Here is a 19,553-nt window from a genome sequence, read left to right on the forward strand (position 1 = left end):
AAAGATTGATATATAGGATGGATGGGTTTGGACGCCGGAAATATTTCGGGCACCACCGGCAAGGTGCCGGGACCACCGGAAGGGTTCCGGAGGCCCACTGGGAGGGGCCACAAGCCACGAAAGGCTACAAGGGCCAAGTGCGGGAGGAAACCAGCCCCAAGGTGGGCTGGTGCGCCCCCCACACTCAGCCCAGGCGCACCAGAGAGGGAGGGAGGGAAAACCCTAGGCGCTGGTGGGCCTAAGGCCCACCTAGGGGTGCGCCACTCCCTCTCCTCCGTGGCCGCCGCCCCCCTCAAAGGGGAAACCCTAAAGGGGGCGCCACCCCTCCCTTCCCCCTATATATAGTGGGTTTTTTGGCCTTTGGAGATACGGTTTTCCATCTCTCTCTCGGCGCAGCCCTGCTCTTCTTCCTCCTCTCCCACGGTGCGCTGCGAAGCCCTGCCGGGAGACCTCGTCTCTCCATCGACACCACGCCGTCGTGCTGCCAGAGATCTTTCGCAACCTCTCCCTCCTCCTTGCTGGATCAAGGTGCGGGAGACGTCACCGGGCTGCACGTGTGTTGAACGCGGAGGTGCCGTGGTTCGACACTAGATCGGAATCACACCGCGATCTGAATCGCCGCGAGTACGACTCCATCAACCGCGTTCTAGCAACGCTTCCGCTTAGCGATCTTCATAGGTATGAAGATGCACTCACCCCTCTCTCGTTGCTGGTCTCTCCATTGGAAGATCTGAATATGGCATAGGAAAATTTTGAATTTATGCTACGTTATCCAACAGTGGCATCCGAGCCAGGTTTTCTATGCGTAGATTCTATGCCCGAGTAGAACACAAAAGATTGTGGGCGCTGATTTGTCAATTGCTTGCCGCTACTAGTCTTATTCTTTTCTGGCGGTATTGTGGGATGAAGCGGCTCGAACCGACCTTACACGTACGCTTACGTGAGACAGGTTCCACCGGCAGACATGCACACCGTGCATAAAGGTGGCTAGCGGGTGTCTGTCTCTCCCACTCTAGTCGGATTGGATTTGATGAAAAGGGTCCTTATGAAGGGTAAATAGCTTTGGCATATCATCGTTGTGGCTGTCATGTAGGTAAGAAGGCGTTCTTGCTAGAAACCAAAATCAGCCACGTAAAACTTGCAACAACAATTAGAGGACGTCTAACTTGTTTTTGGAGGGTTTGACATGTGATGTGATATGGCCAAAGTTGTGATGTTACATGTGTGATGTATGATATGATCATGTTATTGTAATAGGATTCACAACTTGCATGTCGATGAGTATGACAACCGGCAGGAGCCATAGGAGTTGTCTTAATTTATTGTATGAGATGCAGCGCCATGTGTTTACCACTTTTACTTCATTGCTAACGGTTAGCTATAGTAGTAGTGGTAGTAGTAGTTGGCGTGACGTCTTCACGGAGATCATGATGATGGGGATCATGGTGTCACGCCGGTGACAATGATGATCATGCGATGCCTGAAGATGGAGATCGAAGGAGCAAAGATGATAATGGCCATATCATGTCACTATATGATTGCATGTGATGTTTATCATGTTTTTCATCTTATTGCTTAGAACGACGGTAGCATAATAAGACAATCCCTCTTAAAAATTTCGAGAACGTATTCCCCTAAGTGTGCACCGTTGCGAAGGATCGTTGTCTCGAAGCACCACGTGATGATCGGGTGTGATAGATTCTAACGTTCGCATACAACGGGTGTAAGCCAGATATACACACGCGAAACACTTAGGTTGACTCGACGAGCTTACCATGTACAGACATGACCTCGAATACAAGATACCGAAAGGTCGAACATGAGTCATATGGTTGAATACGATCAACATGAAGTTGCTCACCATGACGACTAGTCCGTCTCACGTGATGATCGGACACGAGTTAGTCAACATGGATCATGTATCACTTAGATGACTAGAGGGATGTCGATTTAAGTGGGAGTTCATACTTAATTTGATTAAATGAACTTAATTATCATGAACTTAGTCTAAAAGTTGTCTTTATAAATATTGTAGATGGCCAATGCCAACCTCAATTTCAACGCATTCCTAGAGAAAAACAAGCTGAAAGATGATGGTAGCAACTATGCGGACTGGGTCCGCAACTTGAAGCTCATCCCCGAAGCAGCTAAAAAGGCTTATGTCCTTGATGCACCGCTAGGTGACCCTCCTGCTCCTGCAGCAGCCCAGGACATTCTGAACGTTTGGCAAACGCGGAGTGATGACTACTCTCTGGTCAGGTGTGGCATGTTATACAGTTTGGAAACGGGGCTCCAAAGGCGTTTTGAGCAACATGATGCATATGAGATGTTCCAAGAGCTGAAACTAGTTTTTCAAGCTCATGCCCGTGTCGAGAGATATGAAGGCTCCGACAAGTTCTTTAGCTGTAAGATGGAGGAGAACAGTTCTGTCAGTGAGCACATACTCAAAATGTCTGGGTTACACGGTCGTTTGACTTCACTTGGAGTCAAACTTCCGGATGACACTATAATTGACAGAATCCTCTAGTCTCTCCCACCAAGCTACAAGGGTTTTGTGCTGAACTACAACATGCAAGGGATGGAAAAGACCATTCCCGAGTTGTACTCGATGCTAAAATCTGCAGAAGTAGAAATCAAGAAAGAGCATCAAGTGTTGATGGTCAATAAGACCACCAGTTTTAAGAAGGGCAAGGGTAAGAAGAACTTCAAGAAAGACGGCAAAGCCGTTGCCGCGCCCGGTAAGTCAGATACCGGGAAGAAGAAAAAGAATGGACCCAAGCCTTAGACTGAGTGCTTCTATTGCAAGGGAAAAGGTCACTGGAAGCGGAACTGCCCCAAGTACTTAGCGGACAAGAAGGCCGGCAACGTTAAAGGTATATATGATATACATGTTATTGATGTGTACCTTACCAGCGCTCGTAGTAGTTCCTGGGTATTTGACACCGGTGTTGTTGCTCACATTTGCAACTCCAAGCAGGAACTGCGGAATAAGCGGAGACTGGCCAAGGACGAGGTGACGATGCGCGTCGGGAATGGCTCCAAGGTCGATGTGATCGCCGTCGCCACGCTGCCTCTATATCTACCGTCAGGATTAGTTTTAAACCTTAATAATTGTTATTTAGTACCAGCTTTGAGCATGAATATTGTATCAGGGTCTTGCTTAATTCGAGACGGCTACTCATTTAAGTCAGAGAATAATGGTTGTTCTATTTATATGAGTGATATGTTTTATGGTCATGCTCCGCTGGTGAATCGTTTATTCTTGATGAATCTCGATCGTGATGTTACACATATTCATAGTGTGAGTACCAAAAGATGTAAAGTTGATAATGATAGTCCCACATACTTGTGTCACTGCCGCCTTGGTCATATCGGTGTTAAGCGCATGAAGAAGCTCCATACTGATGGACTATTAGAGTCTCTTGACTTTGAATCATTTGACACATGCGAACCATGCCTCATGGTCAAGATGACTAAGACTCCATTCTCAGGAATAATGGAGAGTGCGACCGACTTATTGGACATAATACATACTAATGTGTGGTCCAATGAACGTTGAAGCTCGCGGTGGCTACCGTTATGTTCTCACTCTCACCGATGATTTGAGTAGGTATGGGTATCTACTTGATGAAGCACAAATCTGAGACGTTTGAAAAGTTCAAGGAATTTCAGAGTGAGGTTGAGAATCAACGTGACAGAAAAATTAAGTGTCTACGATCTGACTGTGGAGGAGAATATTTGAGTCACAAGTTTGGCACACACCTAAGGAAGTGTGGAATTGTTTCACAATTGACGCCGCCTGGCACACCGCAACGCAACGGAGTGTCTGAACGTCATAATCACACTTTATTAGATATGGTACGATCTATGATGTCTCTTACCGACTTACCGCTATCATTTTGGGGATACGCATTAGAAACTGCAGCATTCACTTTAAATAGGGCACCGTCTAAATCCGTTGAGACGACACCGTATGAACTATGGTTTGGCAAGAAACCTAAGCTGTTGTTTCTTAAAGTTTGGGGCTGCGATGCTTATGTGAAGAAACTTCAACCAGAGAAGCTCGAACCCAAAGCGGAGAAATGCGTATTCATAGGATACCCTAAGGAAACTATTGGGTATACCTTCTATCTTAGATCCGAAGGTAAAACCTTTGTTGCCAAGAACGGATCCTTTCTAGAGAAAGAGTTTCTCTCGAAAGAAGTAAGTGGGAGGAAAGTAGAGCTTGATGAGGTAATTACACCCCCTCTCGAACCGGAGAGTAGCGCAGCGCGGGAAATTGTTCCTGTGGCGCCTACGCCAATTGAAGAGGAAGTTAATGATGATGATCATGAAGCTTCGGATCAAGTTGCTACGGAACCGCGAAGGTCCACAAGGGTACGCTCTGCACCGGAGTGGTTCGGCAACCCTGTGATGGAAATCATGTTGTTAGACAACGGTGAACCTTCGAACTATGAAGAAGCAATGGCGGGCCCGGATTCCAACAAATGGCTTGAGGCTATGAAATCCGAGATAGGATCCATGTATCGGAACAAAGTATGGGCTTTGGTGGACTTGCTCGATGATCGGCGAGCCATAGAAAATAAATGGATCTTCAAGAGGAAGACTGACGCAAACGGTAATGTGACCGTTTACAAAGCTCGACTTGTCGCAAAGGGTTTTCGACAAATTCAAGGAGTTGACTACGACGAGACTTCCTCTCCCGTAGCGAAGCTAAAGTCATTCCAAATCATGTTAGCAATTGCCGCTTTTCATGATTATGAAATTTGGCAAGTGGACGTCAAACCAACATTCCTTAACGGGTATCTTAAGGAAGAGTTGTATATGATGCAACCAGAAGGTTTTGTCGATCCTAAGAGTGCTAACAAGGTATGCAAGCTCCAGCGCTCCATATATGGGTTGGTGCAAGCATCTCGGAGTTGGAACATTCGCTTTAATGAGGTGATTAAAGCATTTGGGTTCATACAGGTTTATGGAGAAGCCTGTCTGTACAAGAAAGTGAGTGGGAGCTCTGTAGCTTTCCTTATACTATATATGGATGACATATTATTGATGGGGAATAATATAGAGTTGTTGGAGAGCATAAAGGCCTATTTGAACAAGAGTTTTTCAATGAAGGTCCTTGGAGAAGCTGCATACATATTAGGCATCAAGATCTATAGAGATAGATCGAGACGCCTCATAGGTCTTTTGCAAAGTACATACCTTGACAAGATATTGAAGAAGTTCAATATGGAAAACTCAAAGAAGGGGTTCTTGCCAGTTTTGCAAGGTATGAGATTGAGTAGGACTCAGTCACCGACCACGACAACAGATAGAGAGAAGATGAGTACTATCCCCTACGCTTCAGCCGTAGGCTCTCTAATGTATGCCATGCTGTGTAGCACACCTGATATAAACCTTGCCATAAGTTTGGTAGGGAGGTACCAAAGTGATCCCGGTATGGAACACTGGACAACGGTCAAGAATATCCTTAAGTACCTAAAGAGGACTAAGGAGATGTTTCTCGTTTATGGAGGTGACGAAGAGCTCGTCGTAAAGGGTTACGTCGATGCTAGCTTCAACACATATCCGGATGACTCTAAGTCACAGACCGGATACGTGTATGTTTTGAATGGCGAGGCAGTGAGCTGGTGCAGCAGCAAGCAAGAAGTCGTGGCAGCATCTACATGTGAAGCGGAGTACATAGCTGCTTCAGAAGCGGCTCACGAAGGGATTTGGATGAAGGAGCTCATCACCGACCTTGGAGTGGTCCCAAGTGCGTCGGGTCCGATGACACTCTTTTGTGATAACACTGGGGCCATTGCCATAGCCAAGGAGCCCAGGTTTGACCGAAAGACCAAGCACATCAAACGCGCTACAACTCCATCCAGGACCATGTCCAGAGTGGAGTAATAGATATTTGTAAAGTGCAAACGGATCTGAATATTGCAGACCCGCTGACTAAACCTTTTGCTTGAGCAAAACATGATCAACACCATAATGCTATGGGTGTTCGATACATCACAATGTAACTAGATTATTGACTCTAGTGCAAGTGGGAGACTGTTGGAAATATGCCCTAGAGGCAATAATAAAATGGTTATTATCATATTTCCTTGTTCATGATAATCGTTTATTGTTCATGCTATAATTGTATTAACATGAAACAGTAATACATGTGTGAATAAATAGATCACAATGTGTCCCTAGCAAGCCTCTAGTTGGCTAGCTCGTTGATCAATAGATGATCATGGTTTCCTGATCATGGACATTAGATGTCATTGATAACGGGATCACATCATTGGAAGAATGATGTGATGGAGAAGACCCATTCCTAAGCATAACACTAGATCGTATTGTTCGTATGCTAAAGCTTTTCTAATGTCAAGTGTCTTTTCCTTCGACCATGAGATTGTGCAACTCCCGGATACCGTAGGAGTGCTTTGGGTGTATCAAACGTCACAACGTAACTGGGTGACTATAAAGGTGCACTACGGGTACCTCCAAAAGTGTCCGTTGGGTTGGTACGAATCGAGATCGGGATTTGTCACTCCGTGTGATGGAGAGGTATCTCTGGGCCCACTCGGTAGAACATCATCATGAGCTCAATATGACTAAGGAGTTAGTCACAGGATGCCGTGCTACGGAACGAGTAAAGAGACTTACCGGTAATGAGATTGAACAAGGTATAGGTATACCGAGGATCGAATCTCGGGCAAGTTCTATACCGACAGACAAAGGGAATTGTATACGGGATTGATTGAATCCTTGACATCGTGGTTCATCCGATGAGATCATCGTGGAACATGTGGGAGCCACCATGGGTATCCAGATCCCGCTGATGGTTATTGGCCGGAGAGTGTCTCGGTCATGTCTGCATGATTCCTGAACCCGTAGGGTCTACACACTTAAGGTTCGATGACACTAGGGTTGTAGGGAATTGTTATACGAGGTTACCGAAGGATGTTTGGAGTCCCGGATGAGATCCCGGAAATCACGAGGAGCTCCGAAATGGTCCGGAGGTAAAGATTGATATATAGGATAGATGGGTTTGGACGCCGGAAATGTTTCGGGCACTACCGTCAAGGTGCCGGGACCACCGGGAGGGGCCACAAGACTCGGAGGGCTACATGGGCCAAGTGCGGGAGGGAACCAACCCCTAGGTGGGCTGGTGCACCCCCCACACTCGGCCCACGCGCACCAAAGAGGGAGGGAGGGGAAACCCTAAGCGCTGGCGGGCCTAAGGCCCACCTAGGGGTGTGCCACCCCCTCTCCTCCCTGGCCGCCGCCCCCCTCTCCCATCTAGGGCTGCCCCCCCCCTCAAGGGGGAAACCCTAAAGGGGGCGCCACCCGTCCCTTCCCATATATATAGTGGGTTTTTTGGCCTTTGGAGATACGATTTTCCATCTCTCTTCTCTTCTTCCTCCTCTGCCACGGTGCTTGGCGAAGCCCTACCGGGAGACCTCGTCTCTCCATCAACACCACGTCGTCGTGCTGCCGGAGATCTTCCCCAACCTCTCCCTCCTCCTTGTTGGATCAAGGTGCGGGAGACGTCACCGGGCTGCACATGTGTTGAACGCGGAGGTGCCTTGGTTCGGCACTAGATAGGAATCACACCGCGATCTGAATCGCCGCGAGTACGACTCCATCAACCGCGTTCTAGCAATGCTTCCACTTAGTGATCTTCAAAGGTATGAAGATACACTCACCCCTCTCTCGTTGCTGGTCTCTCCATAGGAATATCTGAATATGGCGTAGGAAAATTTTGAATTTATGCTACGTTCACTACTCGAATTGAGAAATTTGCCGTCTGCCAAGGCGGACGGCAAAGGGTGCAACCACGGACGGCAAAGGCTTTGCCGTCGGTCAGCTGACGGCAAAGTAGATGGCAAAAAAAATCCGGTGAAGAGGTTCTTTGCCGTCTGCTTTCCCAAAGCGGACGACAAAGAATCTTTGCCATGAGGGGGCAGACGGCAAAATAAATGGGACGACACATATTTGCAACGTCCCGTTAAGTGTTAACGGCAGGCCTCCTCTCTTTGCCGTCTGCCTTCCCCCCTTTGCCATGTGGGGGCAGACGGCAAAGAGGGGAGAAAGAGGGGGCAGATTCCCCCCTTTGCCGTCTGCCTTCCCCCCTTTGCCATGTGGGGGCAGACGGCAAAGAGGGGAGAAAGAGGGGGCAGATTCTCCCCTTTGCCGTCTGCCTTCCCCCCTTTGCCATGTGGGGGCAGACGACAAAGAGGGGAGAGAGAGGGGGAAGATTACCCCCTTTGCCGTCCGCCTTCCCCCCTTTGCCATGCGGGGGCAGACGGCAAAGAGGGGAGAGAGAGGGGGCAGATTCCCCCCTTTGCCGTCTGCCTTCCCCCCTTTGCCATGTGGGGGCAGACGGCAAAGAGGGGAACCAACCCCTTTTTTATTTATTTTTTGTTATATCCAGCATTTTTAACAATAATCAGGATATATATATATATATATTTGACATAAATAAATTTCTTTCCGTACTCATAACCATATTAAAATAACCTCTTATATCCAGCTTTCAAGTTGCATCCGTACCAAACCATATATTACACCAGTTTCATCCACGTGCATACAAAGTTTCGTATATTCATATACTACAATAGTTTCAATACAAACCATGGTACAAGAAATCATCTTCAAGCATTCCATCAATATTTTCCAAGCTTCCCGTGAAGTGAAGGTAATCTGCAAAATGACAAATAAGAAAGTTAGAAGAATAATACTAGATGAAGTAGTGTATATATAGGTTGTTTCGGAGAGAAATTAGCTAAGTATAGACCATTTAGGAGCTAACTAAGCTAATTATGTCATTTAGGTGGAACCCTAGCTAACTATAGGTCGTTTCGGAGCTAACTTGGGTAAAATAGGTCATTCCGGAGCAAACTATGCTTATTAAGCCATTTTTGATCTAGCTAGGCTAATTATAGGTCATTTAATACCTAAGTTAGGTGGAATAGGTCATGTTGCAGCTATGTAAGCCTTATTATGTCATTTAGGAGAGAACTTAGCTAACTATAGGTCATGTTTTATTAAATAGACCATTTAGGAGCTAACTAAGCTAATTATGTCATTTCGTAGGATAATTAGCCAATTTAGCCTTTCTTGGATGAGTCTAAGCTACGTAGAAGAATAGAAAGAGAAGAAGAAGTAAAAGAAGGAGGGGGAGGAGGAGGAGGAGGAGAAGGAGAAGGAAGAGGAGAAGAAGAAGAAAATAAGAAGGAGAAGGAGAAGGAGGAAGAAGGAGGAAGAAGAAGGAGAAGGAGGAGCTCCTTCTCCTCTTCTCCTCCTTTTTCTCCTTCTTCTTATCCTCCTCCCTCTCCTTCTTCTTCTTCTCCTCTTCTTCTTCTTCCTTCCTTTCATTTTTTCTCTTTCTTCTCGTCTTGTCCCCTTCTTCGGGCTAAATTGGCAAAGAATGCCTTTTTGGAGCTAATTATGTCATTTCGAGGATAATTAGCTAAGTATAGGTCATGTTTTATTAAATAGGTCATTTTGGAGCTAACTAAGATAATTATGTCATTTAGATGGATAATTAGCCAATTTAGCCTTTCTTGTATGAGTCTAAGCTACGTAGAAGAAGAGAAAGAGAAGAAGAAGTAAAAGAAGGAGGAGGAGGAGGAGGAGAAGGATAAGGAAGAGGAGAAGAAGAAGATAAGAAGAAGATAAGAAGGAGAAGGAGAAGGAGGAAGAAGGAGGAAGAAGAAGGAGAAGGAGGAGCTCCTTCTCCTTCTTCTCCTCCTTCTTCTCCTTCTTTTATCCTCCCCCCTCTCCTTCTTCTTCTTCTCCTCTTCTTCTTCTTCCTTCCTTTCATTTTTCCTCTTTCTTCTTGTCTTGTCCCCTTCTTCGGGCTAAATTGGTTAAGAATGCCTTTTTGGAGCTAATTATGTCATTTCAAGGATAATTATCTAAGTATAGGTCATTTTTATTAAATATGTCATTTTGGAGCTAACTAAGCTAATTATGTCATTTAGATGGATAATTAGCCAATTTAGCCTTTCTTGTATGAGTCTAAGCTACGTAGAAGAAGAGAAAGCGAAGAAGAAGTAAAAGATGGAGGAGGAGGAGGAGGAGGAGGAGAAGGAGAAGGAAGAGGAGAAGAAGAAGAAAAGAAGAAGGAGAAGGAGAAGGAGGAAGAAGGAGGAAGAAGAAGGAGAAGGAGGAGCTCCTTCTCCTTCTTCTCCTCCTTCTTCTTATCCTCCTCCCTCTCCTTCTTCTTGTTCTCCTCTTCTTCTTCTTCCTTCCTTTCATTTTTCCTCTTTCTTCTCCTCTTGTCCCCTTCTTCGGGCTAAATTGGCTAAGAATGCCTTTTTGGAGCTAATTATGTCATTTCGAGGATAATTAGCTAAGTATAGGTCATTTTTTATTAAATAGGTCATTTTGGAGCTAACTAAGCTAATTATGTCATTTAGATGGATAATTAGCCAATTTAGCCTTTCTTGGATGAGTCTAAGCTACGTAGAAGAAGAGAAAGAGAAGAAGAAGTAAAAGAAGGAGGAGGAGGAGGAGGAGGAGAAGGAGAAGGAGAAGGAAGAGGAGAAGAAGAAGAAAAGAAGAAGGAGAAGGAGAAGGAGGAAGAAGGAGAAGGAGGAGCTCCTTCTCCTTCTTCTCCTCCTTCTTCTCCTTCTTCTTATCCTCCTCCCTCTCCTTCTTCTTCTTCTCTTCTTCTTCTTCATTCCTTTCATTTTTCCTATTTCTTCTCCTCTTGTCCCCTTCTTCGGGTTAAATTGGCTAAGAATGCCTTTTTGGAGCTAATTATGTCATTTCGAGGATAATTAGCTAAGTATAGGTCATTTTTTATTAAATAGGTCATTTTGGAGCTCACTAAGCTAATTATGTCATTTAGATGGATAATTAGCCAATTTAGCCTTTCTTGGATGAGTCTAAGCTACGTAGAAGAAGAGAAAGAGAAGAAGAAGTAAAAGAAGGAGGAGGAGGAGGAGGAGGAGAAGGAGAAGGAAGAGGAGATGAAGAAGAAAATAAGAAGGAGAAGGAGAAGGAGGAAGAAGGAGGAAGAAGAAGGAGAAGGAGGAGCTCCTTCTCCTTCTTCTCCTCCTTCTCCTTCTTCTTATCCTCCTCCCTCTCCTTCTTCTTCTTCTCCTCTTCTTCTTATTCCTTCCTTTCATTTTTCCTCTTTCTTCTCCTCTTGTCCCCTTCTTCGGGCTAAATTGGCTAAGAATGCCTTTTTGGAGCTAATTATGTCATTTCGAGGATAATTAGCTAAGTATAGGTCATTTTTTATTAAATAGGTCATTTTGGAGCTAACTAAGCTAATTATGTCTTCTAGCTATCTTTTATTAAAACATTAGAAATAACATACCTAAGTTAGGCTCAAGCACGGTGGCTCTGGCTTGTTTCACCTGGAGAAGGCTGCCCTGGAGAAGGCTCGACTGTAGAAGGGTCGTGCGATGCGTTTCGGGAGATATTCTGCACCAAACATCGTTTGCAATGTGTAGTTAGCATGAGGACACTCTTAAGATCACTCCACTCAAATGAAACTCACCGTCCCCGCCACGTTAATGACTGGCATCGGCGGAGGGACTTGGCCGTTCTTCTCGCACATAGACTGTACATTTGGTTTCGACAAGTCAAACTTTTTATTTATTAATGAAACGGACATTCAAATGCAAGATTTGAAATAACATGAAGAAGAAACTTACCACGAAGAGCTCGTATATGGCCCTGGTAGACGCATCATTCCGTGCCCTCTCCGCCTCCACCAATGCAGTCGTCCTCTCCTCCAGCTCCCTAATTTCCTTATCCTTCTCCGCCATAGCTGCATGCATTGCCTCTCTCTCTCTTTCTGAATAGAAGCCTACAACACAACGCATTGTTAGCAATGTAATCATATTGGTTCCAACGCACAACATAATGCGGAAAGATAGTTGAGTCCATTAAACTAACCTCGATGGCGAGCTCGACTGGCCATGGATGACGTGTTATCTCCGGACAAGAGCTCGTTTGGCATGCCTTTATCTGCCGGAGAGTGCTAGGACAACGTATAAGGCCGTCTCCAATGGCGATCGAGCCATGGGGCCTCCCATTGCCATCTATCATCACCAGCTCTGGATCAATAGGCCCCTCGCTCGGGTTAAAGTCCTCCCCTTTCCTCGCCTTCCCGTGATCTCTGTACTTCACGAGCTTGTCGTGGGAGGAGATGTTGGTGAAGTTTTCTGGATGCTCGAGGTCAGACTCAGAGAATGCCTTGACCTTCTTGTACGAGGCAGTATGGGCCATCGCATACAGGTCGTACATCTGTGGCGCCTCCGTCTTATTGTGACGCGCCTAAAAGAGAGAGAGAGAGAGGAAAATTGTATTGGTAAAGGGCTCAAGATAGCATTAAGAATGAATTGCATGAGGCATGAAGCAAACCACATACCCAGTTCTCGCCAAATTGGATTAAGTTGACGCTCCCTTGATGGTGTGGCACACCAACCATTTTGCCACGCCTCTCCTTGGCGTTGTTGTGGCTGGCCTCCCATGTTTCGGAGCACCACTGATCCACCAAGGCCTCCCAACAGTCCATCTTATCCACACACCATCTCGGGGTCACCTAAGTTAATAAAGAGAAATTTGAGCGCGTAAGAACCAAATCAAGGAAACTAACTACAAAGCCTTAATAATATGTAAGTACCTTCATGTAATGCTCCTTCTCCATCTTAGCATCACGGCACTTCGCCTTGTCAAGCCTAATACGCCGCGTGGCATAGTAGTCTCGAACAACCTGCACCCGAGCCTCGTGCCGAAAGTTTTGAAGTAGGCGGCGACATTCGGTTTCGATAACCTTTGCTGCGTCCTCCTCGTATCCCTCCTCACACCTGTAGTAGGTCTGCAAACGAGACAACACCAATTAGTACAATAAATAGCTATGGTTGATTCATAATTGTGTGAAAGAGAAATTACCCAGAACTTTCAGATCACCATGTCCGCCCTCGTGTCACACAAAACACCGTCGATCTCCACCTCCGGCGGGGCCGGGGCACCCAAGTAGTGCTCCCATGTCATTCCTACCTCTCGCTCCCGACCGGGAAACGTAACAAACCCTGGGAAGTTTTGACGGCAAAGAACACCAAGGACGCTGTTGGGCTTGCGGACACCCTTGGCAACAATCCAACCCCTACAGTATGACAAATTAAAGCCAAAACATTAGATATTTGAGAAAACGCGACGGCAAAAGGTTAAATAAGATTAAATTAACTTACTTGTCCCCATTTGGCCTAATCGACCACCTCTGCTCGGGGGTCGCTGGCACGAGCGGGAGCCACGAACTACCACGCTGGTAGACGGTAGCCCCCTCAGCCAGCTCCTCGTCGCTACCAGCATGGCCACTTGGCTCAGGCCAGGTATCCCACTGGGTCTCTTGGGACGTACCCTCATCCCTTCTTTGCTCCAGAGTCGGCTGGAAGGAAGCCTCTGGGACACGAGTCTCGTGGGTCGAAGGCTCGTCGACCCGAGGCTCGTGAACCGGAGACCGTGTAGCCTCCACCTCAGACGAATCCACCCTAGAAGTTCTGTGCTCAGGTGAATCAGCTTGGGGTGGTGGCGGAGACCGTGTAGCCCTACCTCTCCCGCGGCCACGTGTACCTTTAGTACAACATAAATACCAACATGAGTAATAAAATGTATATAAATACCAATATGCATACAACATGAGTACAATATAAATACCAACATGAATACAACGTGTACCTTTAGTGCCTCTCGGCTTCGCGGGGGGTCGACCTCCTCTCACGGGGGGCGCTCCTTGCAAAGTAGAGAGAAACACTCTCCGAAGAGGCGAGGCAGGAATGGAAGTACCCATGCCATCACCCGCCGACGAAGAAGCAGCCGCGGAGTGCTTTCGACCCTTTCCCACCATCTTTCAACACCTGTCATGACAAAGAGTAAATGAAATTAGTACAACATAAATACCAACAGGAGTAATAAAATGTATATAATTTAAGTGTATCATCGTCATAAATACCAACATGACTAATAAAAATTGAATACCTAACATGAACTCAAAATTTATATATAGTATAATAGTTGAATACCTGACATGAACTAATAACAATCGTCCTCGTCTATATATGCTTCGGGGTCAATAAATGCATCATGATCATCACTATCATCAATAAATGCATCATCATCATCACTATCACGAAGAACATGTGGAAGGCCACCATTATGTAATCGGTCAAGAAGTGACAGGTCATCCGCAACAGTAACCTCTTCTTCTTCCAGCTCTTCCTGTTCGGGCTTAGGGGTTAAGACGGATTCACTGTCGCTATCTACTTCAATGTACTGGGGTGAAGTAGAGCGGTTCTTGAAACGTTTCTTGGACATACGTGTTTCTTGGAAGAATTCTCCTTCATATGTGTGTGGGTTAATGTGAGGTTCGTAATCCTCTTCATTGAGGGTAGGTGGTCTAAAATGTGGTGGCACTTCATAAACGACATCCCAACCTTTGAGATTTGGATCAGTTTGGCAGGCCCACGGTAGATAGAAAACTTGTGTCGCCTGTTGAGCCGTAATATAGACATCGGGAACATCTAAGTGGGTGTTTTGGTTGATTTCGACTAGTCCTATATGTTCATGAGTCCTTCTAGTCTCCCTCGGCTCAAACCAATAACATTTGAAGACTACGACGGTCGGTGGGTTTTCACCATAGAATAGAAGTTCATAAATTGCTTCAACTCTTCCATAATACTCGGTGTCTCCTTCGCCGATAGCAGAGACAGAACAATTTGTAGTCTTTAGGTCGGGCATAGATAGCTCTTTGCCAAAGGTACGAAAGTGATACCCGTTGATGTTGTATTTGTCAAATGAACGGACCTTATAGTCATAACCATTAGCGACTTGTCTCAACTCGGCGTCCATAGACTCTGCATCATCCTACAAGTTTAATACGAAAGAATGGATGCATTAGCCGCAAATTAGACCAATAAATCAAATGGGCCCTTAATGGTAATTAATTACCCTTTGTTTGAACCAAGAGATGAAACCGGGATAGTCGCCTCCATGCTTTGCGAGAAGCTCATACTCTTCGACGGAATCCTTTTCGATGACCGCTCCATCCGAGAATTCGGCGACGTATCGACTATATCAAATATCCGGGAATAAGAGTAGTTCAAACAAATTAGAAGTTGCGGAACAATAAATTACCGAGAACTTACTCGATGTATGGCCGCACTTTTGTTAGGTTGGTGAAGATATACAATGAAATGGTCCGCCATTCTTCGACATCCAACGATTTCCCTTTCGAAGCACCGGATGGTGCGAGCTTACCTTTGAATAGGCTGAGGTTGGATCGAACTTTTTCTTGATCGCCATCATTGTACCGAGGCTTCGGGTTATGCAAATGATGATTTTTGGCTTCGTAGTGTGCTATCACGAAGTTTGCCGCCTCCTCAGTAATGAATTCCTCGGCCATCGATGCTTCAATTCTACGTTTATTTTTACACTTAGCTCGAAGCGTCTTCTGCATCCTCTCAGTTGAGTAGCACCATCGATTTTGAACGCCCCCCCATTCTTGCCTCGGTCGGGAGATGCAAAATCAAATGTTGCATTGGATTAAAGAAGCCCGGTGGAAAGATCTTTTCTAATTTGCAGATCAACTCCGGCGCCAACTCTTCCATTTCATCTAGCACGCCAGGCGATAGTTCTTTCGCACAAAGAGAACGGAAGAAATAACTCAGCTCTGCTAGTACTAGCCATTCATCCTCAGGGATAAAGCCACGCAACATCACCGGCATTACCCGCTCAATCCATATGTGCCAATCATGACTCTTGAGCCCAAATATTTTCAATTTCTCAAGACTCGCTCCCCTCTTTAGATTCGCAGCATACCCGTCGGGGAACATCAACCGCATTTTCACCCACAATAGCATTTCCCTCATAGCTGTCCTTTCAAGATTGAACCATGCCTTTGGCTTCTCTATGCTTTGCTTTCCTTTCCGTTGTCGCAAGTTTTGCAACGGTCTATCATATAGAGCCTCCAGGTCGATTCTAGCCTTAGGATTATCTTTTGACTTCCCCTCTATGCCAAACAATGTACCAAAAATGGCCTACGCAATATTCTTTTCAGTGTGCATCACGTCAATGTTGTGTGGGCAAAGGAGGTCTTTGAAGTAAGGGAGATCCCATAAGTGTTAGAGCATATATCTCCATATGTGGTTTTGGTAATTGATGACAATTCCTATGGACTAATGGTTGCCTTAAGTTACATTTATAGGATTTGTCCATAGGCACTTCTTGAAGTCCATCTGTTGGGTTCAAGGAGTTTATATGATGACCAAGATGGTACTCAAGGTATTATCCAAAGAATGGTCATAGAGACACATGGTTGATCAAGATCTCAGACGAAGAGCAAATCAAGATGATGAACACACAAAGCGTACAAGATGTACCGAGAGGGATCAAGTGATCCCATGGTATGGTAAGCATTGTCCATTACGTGTTTGTGTACTAACCCATGGTCTTCGTGAGAGTTCTATGTGGGGGTTAGGTGTGTTTCCATGGGCTTGCGTCAAAGGGAAGATCTCATACAACCCATGAAGTATGACGTCAAGTTGTGATCGTCATCAAGATTGCGATGTGCAAGTTCAAGTGGATCAGCATGAAGCTATCATGCTTGAAGCTTGCCGTCCATTGTGGTGGCAATGGACTTGTGAAGATATGCTGAAGAGTGGCTCACCCATAGTGAGTATGGGGGAGCAATCAACTAGTCTTCATCAAGCCAACACAATCAAGAAAGGTGGTCCATCTTGAGGAAGCCAAGATCATCATCATCTAGCTCAAGAGAACGAGGTGCAAGGTATAGGTTTGCCCTTGATAGGTTTTCTGTTTAGGATAGATTGTTGTACTATCAAGGGGGGCTCTCAAGTGAGTAGCTTGATCGTATCGTTCGTTGAGAGCTCAAACCATTTGCATCCTTGCATCATACTTCTTGGTTCTTGTTTGGTGTTTCTCTTTGTGAGTTTTAGAGCTTATGGTCATCTTCGTGACAAGCTCGAGTTCATCGAAAACGGAGTCCCTATGCATCTACTATGATGTTTTCGATGTTGGAGTTTTTGCCCGTTCTTCATTCATAGAGGACTCACATCTCTATATCATTGGCATTTTCATATCTGCATGGTCTTAAGATTTCCTGAATCCAACAAGCTTGGGTTTGCTCGATTCGGAGCTCGTATGCGAAAGTTATGGCTGTTTCAGTGGCGAGCGGTAGTACCGCTGGACCTAGCGGTAGTACCGCTAGAGTTGGCGGTAGTACCGCTGGCCCTAGCGGTAGTACCGCCCCTGGCCAGCGGTAGTACCGCTCCAAGATTTTAGTACCGCCTGCCTAGCGGTTGTTCGTAGACGGACCTTTTTGCGAAGACTTTCTTGGCGGTGGTATTGCCTTTGCACTACCAGGGGCCCAGCGATAGTACCGCTGGGGCCAGCGGTAGTACCGCTAGCTGGCGGTAGTACCGCTGCAGTGCCAGCGGTAGTACCGCTGCAGCCAGCGGTAGTACTGCTGGAGCTCGGGCAGAGAGTGGGGGTAACGGTCTGATTCCTTCCCCCACTATATAAAGGGGGTCTTCTTCCCCCTTGGTCTTATCCATCTGTTGAGCTCTTGTTCTACCTCCATTGTTGACATTCTTAGAGCTTGCTTACTCTCAATACCTCCAATGATTCTTGCTTGTTCTTGAGGGAAAGGAGAGAGGAGATCTAGATCCACATATCCACCAATCACTTTCTCCTCTATGTGAGGGGAACCCCTTGGATCTTGATCTTGGAGTTCTTTGTGAGCTCCTTGTTCTTCCTCTCATATTTCTCCATAGCTTTCGTTGTTGTGGAGGGATTTGAGTGTGAGGGACTTGACCACTTCGTGTGTTCTTGCCATTGCATTAGTTGCATCGGTTTGAGTTCTCCACGGTGATACGTGTAAGTGAAGTTTGAGAAGCTTATTACCTTTGGTACTTAGTACCCTAGATATTGTTCTTCGTGGATGCTTTGGCGTCCTAGAAACTTGGTGGTGTCTCGGAGCTCAATCATTGTGGTGTGAAGCTCCGGGCAAGCGTCGGGGCCTCCAATTAGGTTGTGGAGATTGCCCCGAGCAATTTGTACGGGTACCGGTAACCGCCTCCAAGGGTTGCCATGTGTACGGGTTCGGTGACCGCCCCCAAGGTTTTCCATTTGTACGGGTTCGGTGACTGCCCTCAAGGGTCCCTTAGTGGAATCACGACATCTTGCATTGTGCGAGGGCGTGAGGAGATTACGGTGGCCTTAGTGGCATCTTGGGGAGCATTGTGCCTCCACACCGCTCTAACGGAGATTAGCATCCGCAAGGGTGTGAACTTCGGGATACATCATCGTCTCCCCGTGCCTCGGTTATCTCTTACCCGGACCCTTTACTTATGCACTTTACTTTGTGATAGACATATTGTTTATTGTAATATATCTTGCTATCACTTAGTTGTTTATATTGCTTAGCATAAGTTGTTGGTGCACATAGGTGAGCCTGGTTGTTTGTAGGTTTTGTGCTTGACATATTAAACGTTAGTTTTATTCTGCATTTGTTCAAGCCTAAACCTTAATTATTTTAAAGCGCCTATTCACCCCCCCTCTAGGCGACATCCACGTCCTTTCAATAAGCATGACTTGTGAGTCCAGGCGTGTTCCGTATTATACCCTTTGAAGTATCCTGGACGCAAAGGATCAGGCTCGAGAGCGTTTAACTGATCAAGGGTCTGTTGGCCTGTCAACGCAGCTGGTGCAGTGTTTTTGACAACTCTACCTTTGATGAAATTCTTCTTTTCTTTTCTGAACTTATGGTCAGGATCTAGGAATTGTCTCTGCATGTCGAAGCAAGAATACTTGCGACCAGCCTGCAGCCAACGGAACTGAAGAGCTGCCTTGCATGTGGTGCACGGGAACCTTCCATGCACACACCAGCCAACGAACAACGCAAATGCCAGATAATCATGCGTCGAGTACATGTACCACACATGCATTTTGAAATTTGTTTTGGTAGCCGTGTCGTAGGTCTTGATCCCATTATCCCAGGCTTCTTGCAACTCATCCTTAAGCGGCTGCATGTACACATTCATATTCTTCCCCGGATAGTTGGGCCCTGGAATTATCAATGCCAGGAAAATGTTCTTTCTTTTCATAATCTCTCCGGTGGCAAATTTAGTGGAATGACAAATACAGGCCAACAACTGTATTGTGCTGCCGTCATACCATACACATTGAACCCATCCGTGCTGATGGCAACTCTAGGTTGCCTTGGATCTTCCGATTTATCCTTATGTAATGCATCGAAGTGCCTCCACGCAAAACCATCTGAAGTGTGTACCAGCATCTTGTTCCCATCCGCATCTAGTTCGGTTCTTTTGCCCAATTTGTGCCATGTCATCTGTCTGGCCGTCTCTTCGACCATGAAAAGACGCTGAAGTCTTGGTACGATTGGCAGATATTGAAGAACACTAATGGGGATTTTGGTCTGATTCTTCTCACCCATGCTATTGTCTACCACAGTATACCTGGAAGAATTGCAAATGGGGCAATAGTTCAAGGCCGCATACTCAAGCCTA

Source organism: Hordeum vulgare, chromosome 4H, assembly GCF_904849725.1.
Source record: "Hordeum vulgare subsp. vulgare chromosome 4H, MorexV3_pseudomolecules_assembly, whole genome shotgun sequence".
NCBI lineage: Eukaryota > Viridiplantae > Streptophyta > Magnoliopsida > Poales > Poaceae > Hordeum > Hordeum vulgare.